This window comes from Protomyctophum parallelum, assembly GCF_964188405.1.
Source record: "Protomyctophum parallelum genome assembly, chromosome: 12".
Lineage (NCBI taxonomy): Eukaryota > Metazoa > Chordata > Actinopteri > Myctophiformes > Myctophidae > Protomyctophum > Protomyctophum parallelum.
This window is the reverse complement of record NC_139712.1, coordinates 9,972,468-9,991,997: the sequence shown is the minus strand read 5'-3', so window position 1 is coordinate 9,991,997 and position 19,530 is coordinate 9,972,468. Positions and strand designations below refer to the sequence as shown.

Below are 19,530 nucleotides of genomic sequence, written 5' to 3'. Positions count from 1 at the left end.
TTATAGATTTAACATTTTGTAAAACATTAAAATATCGGTAGGGTATAGGGTATACTACTGGCCAATCTGGACTGGAGGGGCACAACATCCAATCTGGGGGTGGGGGGGCAGTGCCCCCCAATGCCCCCCCTGTAGAGACGGCACTGAGCGGGGGCAGTGCCCCCCAATGCCTCCCCTGTAGAGACGGCACTGAGCGGGGGCAGTGCCCCCCAATGCCCCCCCTGTAGAGACGGCACTGAGCGGGGGCAGTGCCCCCCAATGCCCCCCCTTGTAGAGACGGCACTGAGCGGGGGCAGTGCCCCCCAATGCCCCCCCTTGTAGAGACGGCACTGAGCGGGGGCAGTGCCCCCCAATGCCCCCCCTGTAGAGAGGGCACTGAGCAGGGGCAGTGCCCCCCAATGCCCCCCCTTGTAGAGACGGCACTGAGCGGGGGCAGTGCCCCCCAATGCCCCCCCTGTAGAGACGGCACTGAGCAGGGGCAGTGCCCCCCAATGCCCCCCCTTGTAGAGACGGCACTGAGCGGGGGCAGTGCCCCCCAATGCCCCCCCTGTAGAGACGGCACTGAGCGGGGGCAGTGCCCCCCAATGCCCCCCCCTTGTAGAGACGGCACTGAGCGGGGGCAGCGCCCCCCAATGCCCCCCCTGTAGAGACGGCACTGAGCGGGGGCAGTGCCCCCCAATGCCCCCCCTGTAGAGACGGCACTGAGCGGGGGCAGTGCCCCCCAATGCCTCCCCTGTAGAGACGGCACTGAGCGGGGGCAGTGCCCCCCAATGCCCCCCTTGTAGAGACGGCACTGAGCGGGGGCAGTGCCCCCCAATGCCCCCCTTGTAGAGACGGCACTGCATTGTAGTGTGTAGATAAAGTGCCCTTCAACAGAGCCGCGCAAATACATCATCCTAATGTCAGGAGGAGGATCAGGTGACACAGAGAGATGTTTACAGTATATAGATTATATGAACGACAGCCTGAGAGTAACAATGATGGCACCGCGATACGGACTGTCTGTCTGTCTGTCTGTCTGTCTGTCTGTCTGTCTGTCTGTCTGTCTGTCTGTCTGTCTGTCTGTCTGTCTGTCTGTCTGTCTGTCTGTCTGTCTGTCTGTCTGTCTGTCTGTCTGTCTGTCTGTCTGTCTGTCTGCCTGCCTGCCTGTGGACGATGTGGCAGTTCTGCCCTGCAGCTCCGAGGCCTTTAACGTACTAATACTTTCCACATGAGGGGATGCCCATGCCATGCCACGCCTGCATTATGTTGGAAGGTGAGGACAGACAGACAGGCAGAGAGGCAGACAGACAGACATATGGTGGAAGGTGAGGACAGACAGACAGGCAGAGAGGCAGACAGACAGACATATGGTGGAAGGTGAGGACAGACAGGCAGACAGGCAGAGAGGCAGACATATGGTGGAAGGTGAGGACAGACAGACAGGCAGAGAGGCAGACAGACAGACATATGGTGGAAGGTGAGGACAGACAGGCAGACAGGCAGAGAGGCAGACATATGGTGGAAGGTGAGGACAGACAGACAGGCAGAGAGGCAGACAGACAGACATATGGTGGAAGGTGAGGACAGACAGGCAGACAGGCAGAGAGGCAGACATATGGTGGAAGGTGAGGACAGACAGACAGGCAGAGAGGCAGACAGACAGACATATGGTGGAAGGTGAGGACAGACAGACAGGCAGAGAGGCAGACAGACAGATTATGGTGGAAGTTGAGGACAGACAGGCAGACAGGCAGACAGACAGACATATGGTGGAAGGTGAGGACAGACAGACAGACAGACAGACATATGGTGGAAGGTGAGGACAGACAGGCAGACAGACAGACATATGGTGGAAGGTGAGGACAGACAGACAGACAGACAGACATAAGGTGAGGACAGGCAGGCAGTGACCCTGCAAAGCAACGCCCACGTGTCTATTCTTTGTTCCTGTGCATGGCATACAGTACAGTACAGTACAGTACAGTACAGTACAGTACAGTACAGTACAGTACAGTACAGTACAGTACAGTACAGTACAGTACAGTACAGTACAGTACAGTACAGTACAGTACAGTACAGTATGTGTGTCCCCCAGACAGACAGACAGACAGACAGACAGACAGACAGACAGACAGACAGACAGACAGACAGACAGACAGACAGACAGACAGACAGACAGACATGAGGCAGGCAGGCAGGCAGGCAGGCAGGCAGGCAGGCAGGCAGGCAGGCAGGCAGGCAGGCAGGCAGGCAGACAGACAGACAGACAGACAGACATGAGGCAGGCAGGCAGGCAGGCAGGCAGGCAGGCAGGCAGGCAGGCAGGCAGGCAGGCAGACAGACAGACAGACAGACAGGCAGGCAGGCAGGCAGGCAGGCAGGCAGGCAGGCAGGCAGGCAGGCAGGCAGGCAGGCAGGCAGACAGACAGACAGACAGACAGACAGACAGACAGACAGACAGACAGACAGACAGACAGACAGACAGACAGACAGACAGACAGACAGACAGACAGACAGACAGACAGACAGACAGACAGACAGACAGACAGACAGACAGACAGACAGACAGACAGGCAGGCACCAGACAACCCGTAAGAATGTCAACTTCTTGCCAGTAACATGTGAGTGGCAACCTTGTACCAGTCACCTACTGTACACGGCACTGGTTCTAAACCTTGTGCCAGTCACCTACTGGTCGCCAGATGACGGTGGTGTGACAATTTTAAGGAAAGACCCTTACTAACTGCATCAAAAGTTATCAACAAACGATACTATACAGTATAAAAACTGGTAAAACATTAGCCAGATTGTTATAATATTAGATGGGCTGTCAAACATTTTGAAAATAGCTGATCTTGTAGAGATTGTGAAATTAGAGACGGGTGCTGAGAGGTGTATACTGTAGGCTACAGTACACTGTACTGTACTGTACTGTACTGTACTGTACTGTACTGTACTGTACTGTACTGTACTGTACTGTACTGTACTGTACTGTACTGTACTGTACTGTACTGTACTGTACTGTATGCCTGCTATAGTCTAGCGTCTGGCCAATTAGCTTCGTTCTCCTCTCCTGTCATCCGTGCAATGGAAGTCGTGGCGTTATTCCCCGAGTCAGCTGAGGGACGCGCAGAGAAAATCGCAGAAAAACAGCGAAAATCGCAGACCTACAAGCTCTCAACGAGTCTCGCTGCGACGCGCTGAGAGCTTGTAGATCAGCTATATTCGGGGCCCAACCCAGCACTCTTTAGCTATAGTGGAGATGCATGGTGTAACGACATGGATTCCAGGATTTCTAACACATTCTGACCTGAGATCAGATTCATACGAGCTTTCCACTGGACACACACTGGTCTGATTAACCCATTCTGACCTGAGATCAGATTCTAAAAAAATGTCAGTCAATTCTTCGATTTTACAAAAATAGCAGACCTACAAGCTCATAGCGCGCCACTCGGTGGCGCGCTATGAGCTTGTAGGTCTGCTATTTTTCAATAGCTGAAGCATAACGTGACACCAAAATGGGTTCCCGTTCAGAATGGGCTAAATAAATTTGCTCAACGTAAAATACTGTGTTCAAGTTCAGGAGACTTTATGGGGGAAAAAAAGCTATTCTCCTGAATGCATGCCTTCCTTTAGTTTTAGTCATGGTCTCTTGAATAGTTTTCATTTCGTTTTTGTCACATTTTAGTCACTTGGAATGTCTTAGTGTTTAGTCTAGTTTTAGTCGACTAAATGTCGTACGATTTTAGTCGACTAAATCTACTGTTGATTTAGTCGACTAAAATGCATTTTGGCGGGCCTTGATGCCGTCATAATGACTGTTTTTACAGTCATATTAGTTTTTATAGTCAAATAGCAGATCTACAAGCTCACAACACGTCGCAGTGCGACGCGTTGTGAGCTTGTAGATCTGCTATTTTCAGCATGCAACCAAGTGTAAAATGACTCATACTGGATCTCTTGTCCACTAGTCCCCTTCCTAGCATTTTAGTCTAGTTTTTAGCTGTTGACAAAATTGTCAGTAGCCTACATTAGTCTTAGTTTCAGTCACCATGGCTTAGTTTTCATTTAGTTTCCATTTAGTTTTTCTCAGTGGAAAAAAGGTAGTCGACGAACATTTTGTGTCTTAGTTTTAGTCGACGAAGTTGTTTTACGACAGTTGTTTTACAGACGGGTAAAAGGGCAGTTGTTTTACAGACGGGTAAAAGGGCAGTTGTTTTACAGACGGGTAAAAGGGCAGTTGTTTTACAGACGGGTAAAAGGGCAGTTGTTTTACAGACAGGTAAAAGGGCAGTTGTTTTACAGATGGGTAAAAGGGCAGTTGTTTTACAGACGGGTAAAAGGGCAGTTGTTTTACAGACGGGTAAAAGGGCAGTTGTTTTACAGACGGGTAAAAGGGCAGTTGTTTTACAGACGGGTAAAAGGGCAGTTGTTTTACAGACGGGTAAAAGGGCAGTTGTTTTACAGACGGTTAAAAGGGCAGTGGCTGAAGCCCCCTTTGATGTCCTGCCTGCTCTGAGACAGCAGACAAAGAGCCAACAGGAGAGCTTCTTGTGGTTATAATTACTAACCCCACGTCTCTATTTCTGGGCATATAATCATTAGCCTATATAGGTGAAAATGTTCAAAAAATGAATGAAATAAACAGATCTACACAAGCTCATAATTAATCAATTTTGTACGGGAACCCCTTTTGGTGTTAGCATTATGTCATGCTTTAGCTATTGAAAAATCGAAAGAACGACTGACATAGAAACATAGCTTTTTCAGAAAACTGTCAGGATGTAGAAGACATTTATAGAATCTGATCTCAGGTCAGAATGGGATAACACATGCATTGTGAGCTTGTAGATGTAACTATTTTATACACATGAATAAATAGGTACAGTAGAAATAAATAACCTCCTTCCTGGTAAAATGCCCGGTTGTTTCAGACTTTAACCCATTCTGGGACGGGAACCAATTTTGGTATTAGCATTACGTTATGCTTTAGCTATTGAAAAATAGCAGACCTACAAGCTCGTAGCGCGCCACCGAGTGGCGCGCTACGAGCTTGTAGGTCTGCTATTTTTGAAAAATCGAAGAACGACTGACATTTTTTTAGAATCTGATCTCAGGTCAGAATGGGTTAATCAGACCAGTGTGTGTGTCCAGTGGAAACCTCATATGTGAATCTGATCTCAGGTCAGACTATAAGTATGCCAGGCGCCATCTGGATATGGAGGACTGTGAGCCATTGTGTGTTATAGTTGCCTAATAGAGAGCTGCATGGCTGCTGCAGCGTTGTCTGTCCATTGTGTTTTTTTCCATGGTATTATGTATTGATTCGCTGCAGGATGACATGACCTGTAAAAAAGAAAAAAAAACACTCCACTTGGCCCCTGTGTGGAAGAGCGGGGGGGGGGGGGGGGGGGGGGGGGGGGGAAATCGATGCCGACCGCGGGATGATGGAGGAGTCACAGTGGAGACCCCATGAGAGTCCAGGGAGGTGACCCCCAGTGGTGTGTTGAGTCACAGTGCTATACTGGGAAGCCTGTGTTCTGTTTCTTTGACGAAACATGTTTGCCGACTACCTTCCCCCCCCCCCCCCCCCCCCCCCCACTGACTGCATGGCGGGTGATGAGCTCTGAAAATAGCAGATCTACAAGCACGACGCACCCGTTGGGAGGAGGATATCTCCTGTTTCTGTATATAGAGTGACACAGCTTGATGTACAAGTATACTGTATATGGAGATGACGCTATAGTATGTCTGTCACACTCTGTACTGAGTGCGGGACAGAATGAGCCATATAGGCACTTGAATTAGTCCTCAAAAGTCAAAGAAAATCCCCAAGGTATACTCAAAAATACTCAAAGAGATGCTCAAAAATGCTCAAATATATACTCAAAAAATGCTCAAAAAGATGCTCAAACATATACTCATAAAACGTTATTGAAACATTGTCCACTTAGTTGGAATACTCAAAGTATATTGACAATGTCACTTGATGCAATCAATTGCTTTTATTCACCTTATTTGTGTCCAGAGAAAAAAAACCATGGAGGTGGTTTCCCGTCAAAACAAACTGTATACACATAATAAACTGGCCAGGTTGGCTACAACAGGTCCTCTCAGCTCCAGGTACAGCCCTACAATGACTCCTGGGCAGTGGCAGGTTTCCTGCTTATAAAGGCCAGGCCCCTCCCACTAGACCCAACCAACCCTGTCTGAAACTTACAAGTTACAACCCAGTTTAGCCCATTATGTCCAAAGACAATATATATAATTCCCATAATGGTATAAACACCATGCAGTCTAACACCTGGTCTATTGACCATATTACTCAAACAAGTATTCATATCATAACTCTTCTCTTTAAACGGCGGGGCGGCGGTGGCTCAGCGGTAGAGTGCCTGGATGGCAACCGTAAGGTTGCCAGTTCGAACCCTGTGGGCTCCCCCAGAGTTACTGTCGAAGTGTCCTTGAGCAAAGACACTGAACCCCTAATTGCTCCCGATGTGCTATAGTTGGTGCCTTGCATGGTTTCCGCTGCCATCGGTGTGTGAATGTGTGTGTGAATGGGTGAATGTAATGCACAATCTCTGTAAAGCGCCTTGGATAAAGGTGCTATATAAATGCACCATTTACCCTTTTATCAAACAAAACCCACAGATGGTATGGTCCACTCATGGACCAATCATGATCTCCCCCTCCATATAAGGCCACTCCTCTGGTGCTTTTTGCCTCTGCACAGAAGTCAGGGAATATACTGTGGTAAAACAAGAAACAAAAGTCATACCCTTGATACATATACAATGGTAAACAATAAAGAAATAAATAACAATACATTTGGAAAACAGCACAGGAACAATGTTAATACCAGTTTTAGTGTGTGCACTCACCAAACTAATGGACGAGGCCCCTGGCTATTGTGTGAGTGTTATGTGTGTGATGTGCTGTTATAGTGGCAGGGTGAACTGCCACAATGTCGCAGGGACTGACCCCCCCGATCCAACCCTTTAATGCTGAGGGAGTTCCAGGGGGTCCCCGGGGGTCCCCTGCAGCTGAACGTTAGTTACTCTGAGTAGTAGTACTACATGATGACTGCCTGCCTAAATATGTCCCAAACCGTCCACTGTTGGCCTGCTCGCTGTGCGAAACAGAAAAACACGGTGAAGCAGCTTTCTGCTTCTAGGGGCCGACGGCATGGAACAAACTCCCACTGTACCTTCGACAGGCATGCAGCCTCTGTAGACACTTTTAACCCATTCTGACCTGAGATCAGATTCATACGAGGTTTCCACTGGACACACACTGGTCTGATTAACCCATTCTGACCTGAGATCAGATCCTAAAAATGTCAGTCGTTCTTCGATTTTTCAAAAATAGCAGACCTACAAGCTCGTAGCGCGCCACTCGGTGGCGCGCTACGAGCTTGTAGATCTGCTATTTTTCAATAGCTAAAGCATAACATGATGCTAACACCAAAATGGGTTCCCGTTCAGAATGGGTTAAAGCATATAGCTCAACATCTAGACTGCTACACTTTTAATTGATCTTTAAAATGTCTTGTCCTCACTGTATTGCATTACTGCTGATATTTTTTTTTATGTTTTATGCCTTGCTTTTCTTTCTTTTATTCTCCATTGTTCTGTAAAGCACTTTGAGCTGCATTTCATGTCATGAAAGGTGCTATACAAATAAAGTTTATTATTATTATTATGATGACTTATTCCCCCACACTGCAGTAAACGTTTGATCATCATGGCATCAGTGCTGTGTTGGAGGAGACCACACCCCCTGCTGGTCAAACGTGGCCCCTGCATGACGACCCTTTGCTCTCTCTCTCTCCAACAGCTGACTGCCTGACTGCGTGCGTGCGTGTCTGTGTGCTTGCGTGCGCGTCTGTGTGTGTGTGTGTGCGTGTGTTATCATCAGCCAGCTGGCCAGATGGTGTGTGTGCTCCACCCTCACATTATTATGTCACATAACTGACAGCGTCAGTCAAACTGGACAGTTAGTGGAAGACGCTGAGAAAGGATTTATGTGGTAAGTACACATGTAGTTTAATACTAGTGTATACTAGTGTTGTTTTCGTCGACTAAAACTAAGACGAAAAATGTTCGTCGACTACCTATTTTCACTGACAAAAACAAATGGAAACTAAATGAAAACTAAGCTACGATGACTAAAACTGAGACTAAATATACTGACAATTTCGTCGACAAATGAAAACTAGACTAAAATGTTAGGAAGGGACTAGTGGACAAGAGATCCAGTATGAGTCATTTTACACTTGGTTGCATAGCCGATCTAGTGTAAAAACACTCATTATGACGGCATCAAGACCCGCCAAAATACATTTTAGTCGACTAAATCTGCAGTTGATTTAGTCGACTAAAATGTATTTTGGCAAATCTTATGACATTTAGTCGACTAAAACTAGACTAACACTAAGACATTCCAGGTGACTAAAATATGACTAAAACTAAATGAAGTTTCAGTCCAAAGACTATGACTAAAACTCAAATAGAAATTTGCTGCCAAAAACAACACTGGTATATACTAGTGAGAACACTAGTTTAGTACTGGTACGTAGTGAGTGTCTATGTGGTAAGAACATATACTGTAGTTTAATACTATAGTGTATACTAGTGAGAACATACTAGTTTAGTACTAGTACGTACTACGAGTGTCTACAGTATGTGGTAAGAACGTATAGCAGTGGACAAGAGATCCAGTACGAGTCATTTTACACTATTTACAAAATAGCTGATCTGCGACGCGTTGTGAGCTTGTAGATCGGCTATTTTCAGCAAGTGTAAAAATGATTGGCATCAAGGCCCACCAAAATGCATTTTAGTCGACTACAATCAACAGTGGATTTTAGTCGACTAAAACCTTATGACATTTAGTCGACTGAAACTAGACTAACACTAAGACATTCCGGGTGACTAAAATGTGACTAAAACTATTCAAGAGACAACACTGCTAAGTTAACCCATTCTATACGGGAACCCATTTTGGTCTTAGCATTATGATATGCTTTAGCTATTGAAAAATAGCAGATCTACAAGCTCATAGCGCGCCACCGAGTGGCTGATCTACAAGCTTGTAGATCGTGCTTGTATTGAGCTTTGTATCGAGTTCTGAGCTCGTAGATGTCGTTACACCAGCATCTCCAGTAGATAAAGAGTTGCCGGTTGAGGTCGCGCCCTGAAAATAGATCAGATCTACAAGCTCTCAGCGTGTCGCAAGCGTGACGCGTTGCAAGCTTGTAGATCTTATATTTTTGTCCAAAAGTGCCCTCTTACGCGATTTCAGCCCCCTGCCTCTCTATAACACTCTCCGCACGTCCCCGATCACAATTTACAATTTACAGTTTAGGCATTCAGCAGACGCTCTTGATCCAGAGCGACTTACATTAAGCAAGAACAAAAAGCATGGCATACAGTACATCACATAAATAATATAATAATAAAAAGTAGTTATCGTGAATCATGTATAAACTAAGAACGTAACAGTGGAGTATCTATGTAAACTACTATATTATACAATATACATGTGTACTATAAAGTGCTATGACTACATAAAATGCAATTCTAGTGCTGTCTACGTAACGAGCTATGAGTCTGTCTAAAATACTATCTAAGTCGACATGAAGGGCTATCTAAGGGGCTAGGGCAAGTGCTACGGGCCATGGTGGAGTCTGAAGAGGTGGGTTTTCAGACTACGTGTATGCGTTTGTTTGGCAGATGGCGGTGGACGTGTCGGAGCGAGCCATCGGCGCCATCATTGGGGCAGCGGTGGCCGACGCAGCAGGTAAAGATCAGATCAACAGAAGACCTGCTTCAGGCCCATTCTATACAAACACCTTCTATAAATCAGTGCTTCTCAAAGTCTTCCGCTCACAAGGTGTCCATGAGCCAGAGCTCCAAAACTAGACCTATATAAAATTGTCCATAGGTCCAATACAAGTAAATTAATATATGATAACTCTTCCACAGTAGTAGCTTTAAAAATATATATATATATATATTGTGTGCATATTTTCTTATTTAACCCATTTAGACCTGGTTTAAAAACATTCACTTTGAAAGAATATATATATATTCAAAGATTTGCGCCACATTTTTACGATTTTTCAAAAATAGCAGACCTACAAGCTCGTAGCGCGCCACTCGGTGGCGCGCTATGAGCTTGTAGATCTGCTATTTTTCAATAGCTAAATTATAACATAATGTTTAAAACACCAAAAGGGGTTCCCACCCAAAATGGGATAATGCCGATCATTTGCATATTAAAATCAACTCAAATCAAATCAACTGGGGAAGTTTCATGGTGATAACAATCTAACATAGGTATGGTTTTGACACACTCATTTCATAAATAACGTTCCAATTTTGGAGCTATTTGGAGCTAATAAGAACCAAAAAGAACTGAACTGGTTCCCAAACCGGTGGAACAGAACTGAACCGGTTCCCATTGGGAACCAACCGGTGGAAAATAACTGAACCGGTTCCCATTGGGAACCAACCGGTGGAAAAGAACTGAACCGGTTCCCATTGGGAACCAACCGGTGGAAAAGAACTGAACCGGTTCCCATTGGGAACCAACCGGTGGAAAAGAACTGAACCGGTTCCCATTGGGAACCAACCGGTGGAAAATAACTGAACCGGTTCCCATTGGGAACCAACCGGTGGAAAAGAACTGAACCGGTTCCCATTGGGAACCAACCGGTGGAAAAGAACTGAACCGGTTCCCATTAATTGGGAACTAACCGGTGGAAAAGAACTGAACCGGTTCCCATTGGGAACCAACCGGTGGAAAAGAACTGAACCGGTTCCCATTGGGAACCAACCGGTGGAAAAGAACTGAACCGGTTCCCATTAATTGGGAACCAACCGGTGGAAAAGAACTGAACCGGTTCCCATTGGGAACCAACCGGTGGAAAAGGGGCCTATGTGTAGATGTGTAAATATTGGTGCCAGGTTAAAATCAATATAAGTCACATGTAGATCACATATTGGACTATATGTTTGACAAGTCATTAATTTGACTGTGTAAATGTAATCACATCAATGCCATAAATGTTCCATGATGCCAGAAGTGGGTCATGGTTCTGTGATCTAGTTACAGAGCAGGCTGTGATGAATGTGGGTTACACAGACTATATGAGATGGTACCATATATCTCTCTATCATTGTTTTTTGACCTGAGATCAGATTCTAAAAATGTTCTTCTACATCCTAACAGTTTTCTGGAAAAAGCTATGTTTTCTATGTCAGTCGTTCTTCGATTTTTCCAAAAATAGCAGACCTACAAGCTCGTAGCGCGCCACTCGGTGGCGCGCTATGAGCTTGTAGATCTGCTATTTTTCAATAGCTATGAAGCATAACATAATGCTAACACCAAAAGGGGTTCCCACCCAAAATGGGTGAAGTAAAAGTATCAATTCTATAATTTAGAGTCATACGTACCTGTAAAAGTCTGGTCTATTCCACATTTACCTGAGTAAAAGAACCACAGTAAAAGTACGTATGTCCCATTTTTCACAAGTTTATTTAACCCTAATTCTGGGCGGAAACCCCTTTTGGTGTTAGCATCATGTTATGCTTTAGCTATTGAAAAATAGCAGATCTACAAGCTCGTAGCGCGCCACCGAGTGGCGCGCTACGAGCTTGTAGGTCTGCTATTTTTGGAAAAACGAAAAACGACTGACATAGAAACATAGCTTTTTCAGAAAACTGTCTGAAAATAGCAGAAGCGACACACTGTGAGCTTTCCACCGCTGTTCTGGTGTCGTGCACATCAGAACACAATCAGCAGGACACACATGTGCACGCTGTGTTGTGCACATCAGAACACAATCAGCATGGGACACACACGTGCACGCTGGTGTTGTGCACATCAGAACACAATCATCAGGACACACACATGCACGCTGTCCTCTGCTGATAAGAAGCAGTGACTCAGTGTCTTCGTCGACTAAAACTAAAAAAAAATGTTCGTCGACCACCTTTTTTTCAACGACGAAAACTAAATGGAAACGAAATGAAAACTAGGCTATGATGAACTTACAATTTACAATTTACAATGTAGGCATTTAGCAGACGCTCTTAATCCAGAGCGACTTACAATAAGCAAGAACAAAAAAAGCATGGGAATACATCACATAAAAAGCATTTATCATGAAACATGCGTAAGCTAAGAAAGTAACAGTGGAATATATATATAATGAAACTATACATATATACTACTATGCTATACATTATGTACTATATGACGTGCTATGACTACATACAATGCAATTATAGTGCTGTCTACATAACATGCTATAAGTCTGTATCAAATGCTATCTAAGTCTACATAAATGCTATCTAAGGGGGTATAGGGTAAGTGCTGAATGCATTGACAATTTCGGCTAAAACCTTTAGGCTAAATGCATTGACAATTCCGTCAACAGATTAAAAACTAGACTAAAATGTTAGGAGGGGACTATAGTGGACAAGAGATCCAGTATACAGTAAGTCATTTTACACTTGGTTGCATGCTGAAAATAGCAGATCTACAAGCTCACAACGCTTTGCAAGCGCTTGTAGATCGGTCAATTACAAAATCTGCTACGAGGAAGATAAGACCAGAACAAAGCCAGGGTCCACCTTTAACCCATTCTGACCTGAGATCAGATTCATACGAGGTTTCCACTGGACACACACTGGTCTGATGAACCCATTCTGACCTGAGATCAGATTCATACGAGGTTTCCACTGGACACACACTGTGACACTGGTCTGTTGAACCCATTCTGACCTGAGATCAGATTCATACGAGGTTTCCACTGGACACACACTGGTCTGATGAACCCATTCTGACCTGAGATCAGATTCTAAAAATGTCAGTCGTTCTTCGATTTTTCAAAAAATAGCAGACCTACAAGCTCGTAGCGCGCCACTCGGTGGCGCGCTACGAGCTTGTAGATCTGCTATTTTTCAATAGCTAAAGCATAACATGATGCTAACACCAAAATGGGTTCCCGTTCAGAATGGGTTAAATCATGCAGGCTATAGCTGCTCCCCAGAGGCGCGGAAAGTACTTATAAAAGTAGATATAAGTATCAACACCACAATGTAGAAATACTATAAATATATTATTATACTACTTCACTATTTTATGCAGAATTTCCTGTTTTCCAAGGTTTGATAACAGACGCCGTCCTACAGCCAAAGCAAATGGTAAATGGTTAATTTATATAAATGGTAAATGGTGCATTTATATAGCGCCTTTATCCAAGGCGCTTTACATAGATTGTGCCTTACATTCACCCATTCACACACACACACACACACACACACACACACACACACACACACACACACACACACACACACACACACACACACACACACACACACACACACATTCACACACCTTTACATAGATTGTGCATTACATTCACCCATTCACACACACACACATTCACACACCTTTACATACATTGTGCATTACATTCACCCATTCACACACACACATTCACACACCTTTACATAGATTGTGCATTACATTCACCCATTCACACACACACATTCACACACCTTTACATAGATTGTGCATTACATTCACCCATTCACACACACACATTCACACACCTTTACATAGATTGTGCATTACATTCACCCATTCACACACACACACACCGATGGCGGAGGAAACCATGCAAGGCACCAACCTGCTCATCGGAAGCAATTAGGGGGTTCAGAGTCTTGCTCAAGGACACTTTGACACTAACTCTGGGGGAGGAGCCCACAGGGATCGAACCGGCAACCTATAAGCTTGCGGTTCCCATCCGGTCTCTCTACCACTATAGTATATAGGACTGAAGTGGTTAACCCATTCTGACCTGAGATCAGATTCTAAAAAAATGTCTTCTACATCCTGACAGTTTTCTGAAAAAAGCTATGTTTCTATGTCAGTCGTTCTTCGATTTTTTTCAAAAATAGCAGACCTACAAGCTCGTAGCGCGCCACTCGGTGGCGCGCTATGAGCTTGTAGATCTGCTATTTTTCAATAGCTATAAAGCATAACATAATAATGCTAACACCAAAAGGGGTTCCCGTGATGTAATGATATTATTGACAATAATCGACAGCAATTATGTTTGTGTTTGTGTGTGTGACGTGTGTGTGTGTGTGTGTGTGCGTGCGTGCGTGCGTGCATGCTCTCCTCCCATGCGTTGCAGCCCAGCCCATGCATTGGATCTACAAGCCGGAGCGCCTGGCAGAAGTCCTGTCCGAGGCGGAGCCGTGTCCAGAGTTCCGGCCCGCGTCGGCCAACCCGTTCTACCTCCGGGCCACCGGGGAGCAGACCTGCTACGGAGACCAGGCCTACGTCCTGCTGGAGTCCCTGAGTCTCTGTGGAGGTAGAAATAATCTACACGCTTGTAGATCTGCTTTTTTTTGTGAAAATGTGGCACAAATCTTTGAATATATATTCTTTCAGAGCGAACGTTTTTAACTCAAATCTTTGCTTCGGTGGGCGTCCCTGGAACTACATATTTTCAGATTGGGGTCGGCGGCCAAATAGAGATCATTTTTGGGGTCCTTAAAGGGATTGTGACATTAAAAAAAAGGTTTTGGAATTGTTCTTGTTTTTTTTTAGGTTTTCTAATCTCAATTGCACCAGAAAACCATGACCTTTTAACATTCAGTAGATGTTCTGTGATCTGGGGTTTTCTGGCTCAAACAGGTGCTCTGATTTGGCCGGCAGTAAGTGACATCACTTACTGCAAATCCCATACTGTATATGTCAATGGGATTTGCCAGCAGATGTCACTGTTTTCACTGTGTGGCCTGTTTTCATTGTAGCTCAAAAGGCCCAAAAAACCCCAAAGAAAACTTCAGACCACAGAAAATCCACTGAATGTTCAAAGTTCAGGTTTTTTTGGGTGTATTTGAGGTCATAAAACCTAAAAGAAAAAAGAAAAATAAATGAAAATGAATGTCATAAAACCTTTAATCGAATATTGACCATCACTGATAGAAACATGAGGTTTTTCAGAACATTGTCATGATTTAGATTTAGACATTTTTTTAATTTCGACGTCAGGCCTAAATTGGTATGCTTCCATCATACAGATCTGATCATGAGTTAAATATAAATGCTTCTGTCATAAAAAACATTATGATACTGTATATATCAGGGGTTCCCAAAGTGGGTACCGGGGACCCCCAGGGGTCCTGGAGGGAGTTCCAGGGGGTCCCCAGCTAAATGATATAGTGTGGAACCAAATGGACCCTTATTATAGGTCTGTAACTCTGAGAGTGTAGATTTGTACACTATGTTATGTTATGCTTTAGCTATTGAAAAATAGCAGATCTTCAAGCTCATAGCGCGCCACCGAGTGGCGCGCTACGAGCTTGTAGGTCTGCTATTTTTTGAAAAACCGAAGAACGACTGACACAGAAACATAGCTTTAACAGAAAACTGTCAGGATGTAGAAGATTTTTTTTTAGAATCTGATCTCAGGTCAAAACGGTCTTAAAGGGGGCATGAAGACATGGCCCCGATTACATCATTACCAGACTGTACATCATGTACATGTTGTGATGACCGTTTTTTACTGTTTATCGACAGGTCTCGACGTGGAGGATTTGACCCGACGCACCTACAAGTTCTTTGGGTCCGGAACCGTGTACGACCTGCCTATCAACGACCCACACCGACAGAAAGGAGGTACAGTCTTCCATACCACTTTATGAACAGAAAGGAGGTACAGTGTGTCAGTCTTCCATACCACTTTATGAACAGAAAGGAGGTACAGTATGTCAGTTTTCCATACCACTTTATGAACAGAAAGGAGGTACAGTATGTCAGTCTTCCATACCACTTTATGAACAGAAAGGAGGTACAGTATGTCAGTATTCCATACCACTTTATGAACAGAAAGGAGGTACAGTATGTCAGTCTTCCATACCACTTTATGAACAGAAAGGAGGTACAGTATGTCAGTCTTCCATACCACTTTATGAACAGAAAGGAGGTACAGTATGTCAGTCTTCCATACCACTTTATGAACAGAAAGGAGGTACAGTGTGTCAGTCTTCCATACCACTTTATGAACAGAAAGGAGGTACAGTATGTCAGTCTTCCATACCACTTTATGAACAGAAAGGAGGTACAGTGTCAGTCTTCCATACCACTTTATGAACAGAAAGGAGGTACAGTATGTCAGTATTCCATACCACTTTATGAACAGAAAGGAGGTACAGTATGTCAGTCTTCCATACCACTTTATGAACAGAAAGGAGGTACAGTATGTCAGTCTTCCATACCACTTTATGAACAGAAAGGAGGTACAGTATGTCAGTCTTCCATACCACTTTATGAAGAGAAAGGAGGTACAGTATGTCAGTCTTCCATACCACTTTATGAACAGAAAGGAGGTACAGTGTGTCAGTCTTCCATACCACTTTATGAACAGAAAGGAGGTACAGTGTCAGCCTTCCATACCACTTTATGAACAGAAAGGAGGTACAGTATGTCAGTCTTCCATACCACTTTATGAACAGAAAGGAGGTACAGTATGTCAGTATTCCATACCACTTTATGAACAGAAAGGAGGTACAGTATGTCAGTCTTCCATACCACTTTATGAACAGAAAGGAGGTACAGTATGTCAGTCTTCCATACCACTTTATGAACAGAAAGGAGGTACAGTGTCAGCCTTCCATACCACTTTATGAACAGAAAGGAGGTACAGTATGTCAGTCTTCCATACCACTTTATGAACAGAAAGGAGGTACAGTGTCAGCCTTCCATACCACTTTATGAACAGAAAGGAGGTACAGTATGTCAGTATTCCATACCACTTTATGAACAGAAAGGAGGTACAGTATGTCAGTCTTCCATACCACTTTATGAACAGAAAGGAGGTACAGTATGTCAGTCTTCCATACCACTTTATGAACAGAAAGGAGGTACAGTATGTCAGTCTTCCATACCACTTTATGAACAGAAAGGAGGTACAGTGTGTCAGTCTTCCATACCACTTTATGAACAGAAAGGAGGTACAGTATGTCAGTCTTCCATACCACTTTATGAACAGAAAGGAGGTACAGTACGTCAGTCTTCCATACCACTTTATGAACAGAAAGGAGGTACAGTGTGTCAGTCTTCCATACCACTTTATGAACAGAAAGGAGGTACAGTATGTCAGTCTTCCATACCACTTTATGAACAGAAAGGAGGTACAGTATGTCAGTCTTCCATACCACTTTATGAACAGAAAGGAGGTACAGTATGTCAGTCTTCCATACCACTTTATGAACAGAAAGGAGGTACATTATGTCAGTCTTCCATACCACTTTATGAACAGAAAGGAGGTACATTATGTCAGTCTTCCATACCACTTTATGAACAGAAAGGAGGTACAGTACGTCAGTCTTCCATACCACTTTATGAACAGAAAGGAGGTACAGTGTCAGCCTTCCATACCACTTTATGAACAGAAAGGAGGTACAGTATGTCAGTCTTCCATACCACTTTATGAACAGAAAGGAGGTACAGTGTCAGCCTTCCATACCACTTTATGAACAGAAAGGAGGTACAGTATGTCAGTATTCCATACCACTTTATGAACAGAAAGGAGGTACAGTATGTCAGTCTTCCATACCACTTTATGAACAGAAAGGAGGTACAGTATGTCAGTCTTCCATACCACTTTATGAACAGAAAGGAGGTACAGTATGCCAGTCTTCCATACCACTTTATGAACAGAAAGGAGGTACAGTATGTCAGTATTCCATACCACTTTATGAACAGAAAGGAGGTACAGTACGTCAGTCTTCCATACCACTTTATGAACAGAAAGGAGGTACAGTATGTCAGTCTTCCATACCACTTCATGAACAGAAAGGAGGTACAGTATGTCAGTCTTCCATACCACTTTATGAACAGAAAGGAGGTACAGTATGTCAGTCTTCCATACCACTTTATGAACAGAAAGGAGGTACAGTGTGTCAGTCTTCCATACCACTTTATGAAGAGAAAGGAGGTACAGTATGTCAGTCTTCCATACCACTTTATGAACAGAAAGGAGGTACAGTATGTCAGTCTTCCATACCACTTTATGAACAGAAAGGAGGTACAGTATGTCAGTCTTCCATACCACTTTATGAACAGAAAGGAGGTACAGTATGTCAGTCTTCCATACCACTTTATGAACAGAAAGGAGGTACAGTGTGTCAGTCTTCCATACCACTTTATGAACAGAAAGGAGGTACAGTATGTCAGTCTTCCATACCACTTTATGAACAGAAAGGAGGTACAGTGTGTCAGTCTTCCATACCACTTTATGAACAGAAAGGAGGTACAGTGTCAGCCTTCCATACCACTTTATGAACAGAAAGGAGGTACAGTGTGTCAGTCTTCCATACCACTTTATGAACAGAAAGGAGGTACAGTGTCAGCCTTCCATACCACTTTATGAACAGAAAGGAGGTGCAGTGTGTCAGTCTTCCATACCACTTTATGAACAGAAAGGAGGTACAGTGTCAGCCTTCCATACCACTTTATGAACAGAAAGGAGGTGCAGTGTGTCAGTCTTCCATACCACTTTATGAACAGAAAGGAGGTTTAGTGTCAGCCTTCCATACCACTTTATGAACAGAAAGGAGGTACAGTGTCAGCCTTCCATACCACTTTATGAACAGAAAGGAGGTACAGTGTCAGCCTTCCATACCACTTTATGAACAGAAAGGAGGTGCAGTGTGTCAGTCTTCCATACCACTTTATGAACAGAAAGGAGGTGCAGTATGTCAGTATTCCATACCACTTTATGAACAGAAAGGAGGTACAGTATGTCAGTATTCCATACCACTTTATGAACAGAAAGGAGGTACAGTGTGTCAGTCTTCCATACCACTTTATGAACAGAAAGGAGGTACAGTATGTCAGTCTTCCATACCACTTCATGAACAGAAAGGAGGTACAGTGTGTCAGTCTTCCATACCACTTTATGAACAGAAAGGAGGTACAGTGTCAGTCTTCCATACCACTTTATGAATAGGACAGGGATGATTATCAGAAAGAATTCCAATCTGGGAATAAATTCCATACGAAGAAAGTTTTCCTAGCCCTGTGACAGCTGCTGAAAGTTGGTGTACCATTAACAACGTATATATGCAAATTTCCATTTGGCTCTAAATAGCATGACAGAGCGCCCAAAATGGGTTTTTCATGATTCTGAATCCATAGAGCTCCTAATCCAGACAACAGTCTTGTCAAAACTCGACTATTGTAACTCCCTCCTTACTGGCCTACCAGCATGTGCACTTAAGCCTCTCCAGCTGATCCAAAATGCAGCAGCTCGCTTGGTCTTCAACCAGCCAAAATTCTCACATGTCTCCCCCCTGCTCCGCTCCCTCCACTGGCTCCCGGTCGCTGCCCGCACAGAATACAAAACTCTGATGCTGGCATTCAAAGCAACCAAAGGTATGGCTCCCCCATATCTTACAAGTATGATTGAACCCTACAAACCCTCCCGCGCACTCAGATCAGCCAACG

General features: G+C 44.2%; 1 pseudogene across 1 annotated transcript in view; it reads left to right on the top strand.

The window, feature by feature from the left end:
* The first annotated feature begins 7,969 nt into the window (after positions 1-7,969).
* Positions 7,970-19,530, top strand: part of LOC310868279 (crystallin J1B-like) — a 41,813-nt pseudogene continuing 30,252 nt past the window's right edge. Inside the window, exons 1-4 of the transcript XR_014571067.1 lie at positions 7,970-8,016; positions 9,723-9,789; positions 14,207-14,386; positions 15,601-15,699. The product of XR_014571067.1 is annotated as a crystallin J1B-like (transcript). The remainder of the gene's footprint in view (positions 8,017-9,722; positions 9,790-14,206; positions 14,387-15,600; positions 15,700-19,530) is intronic.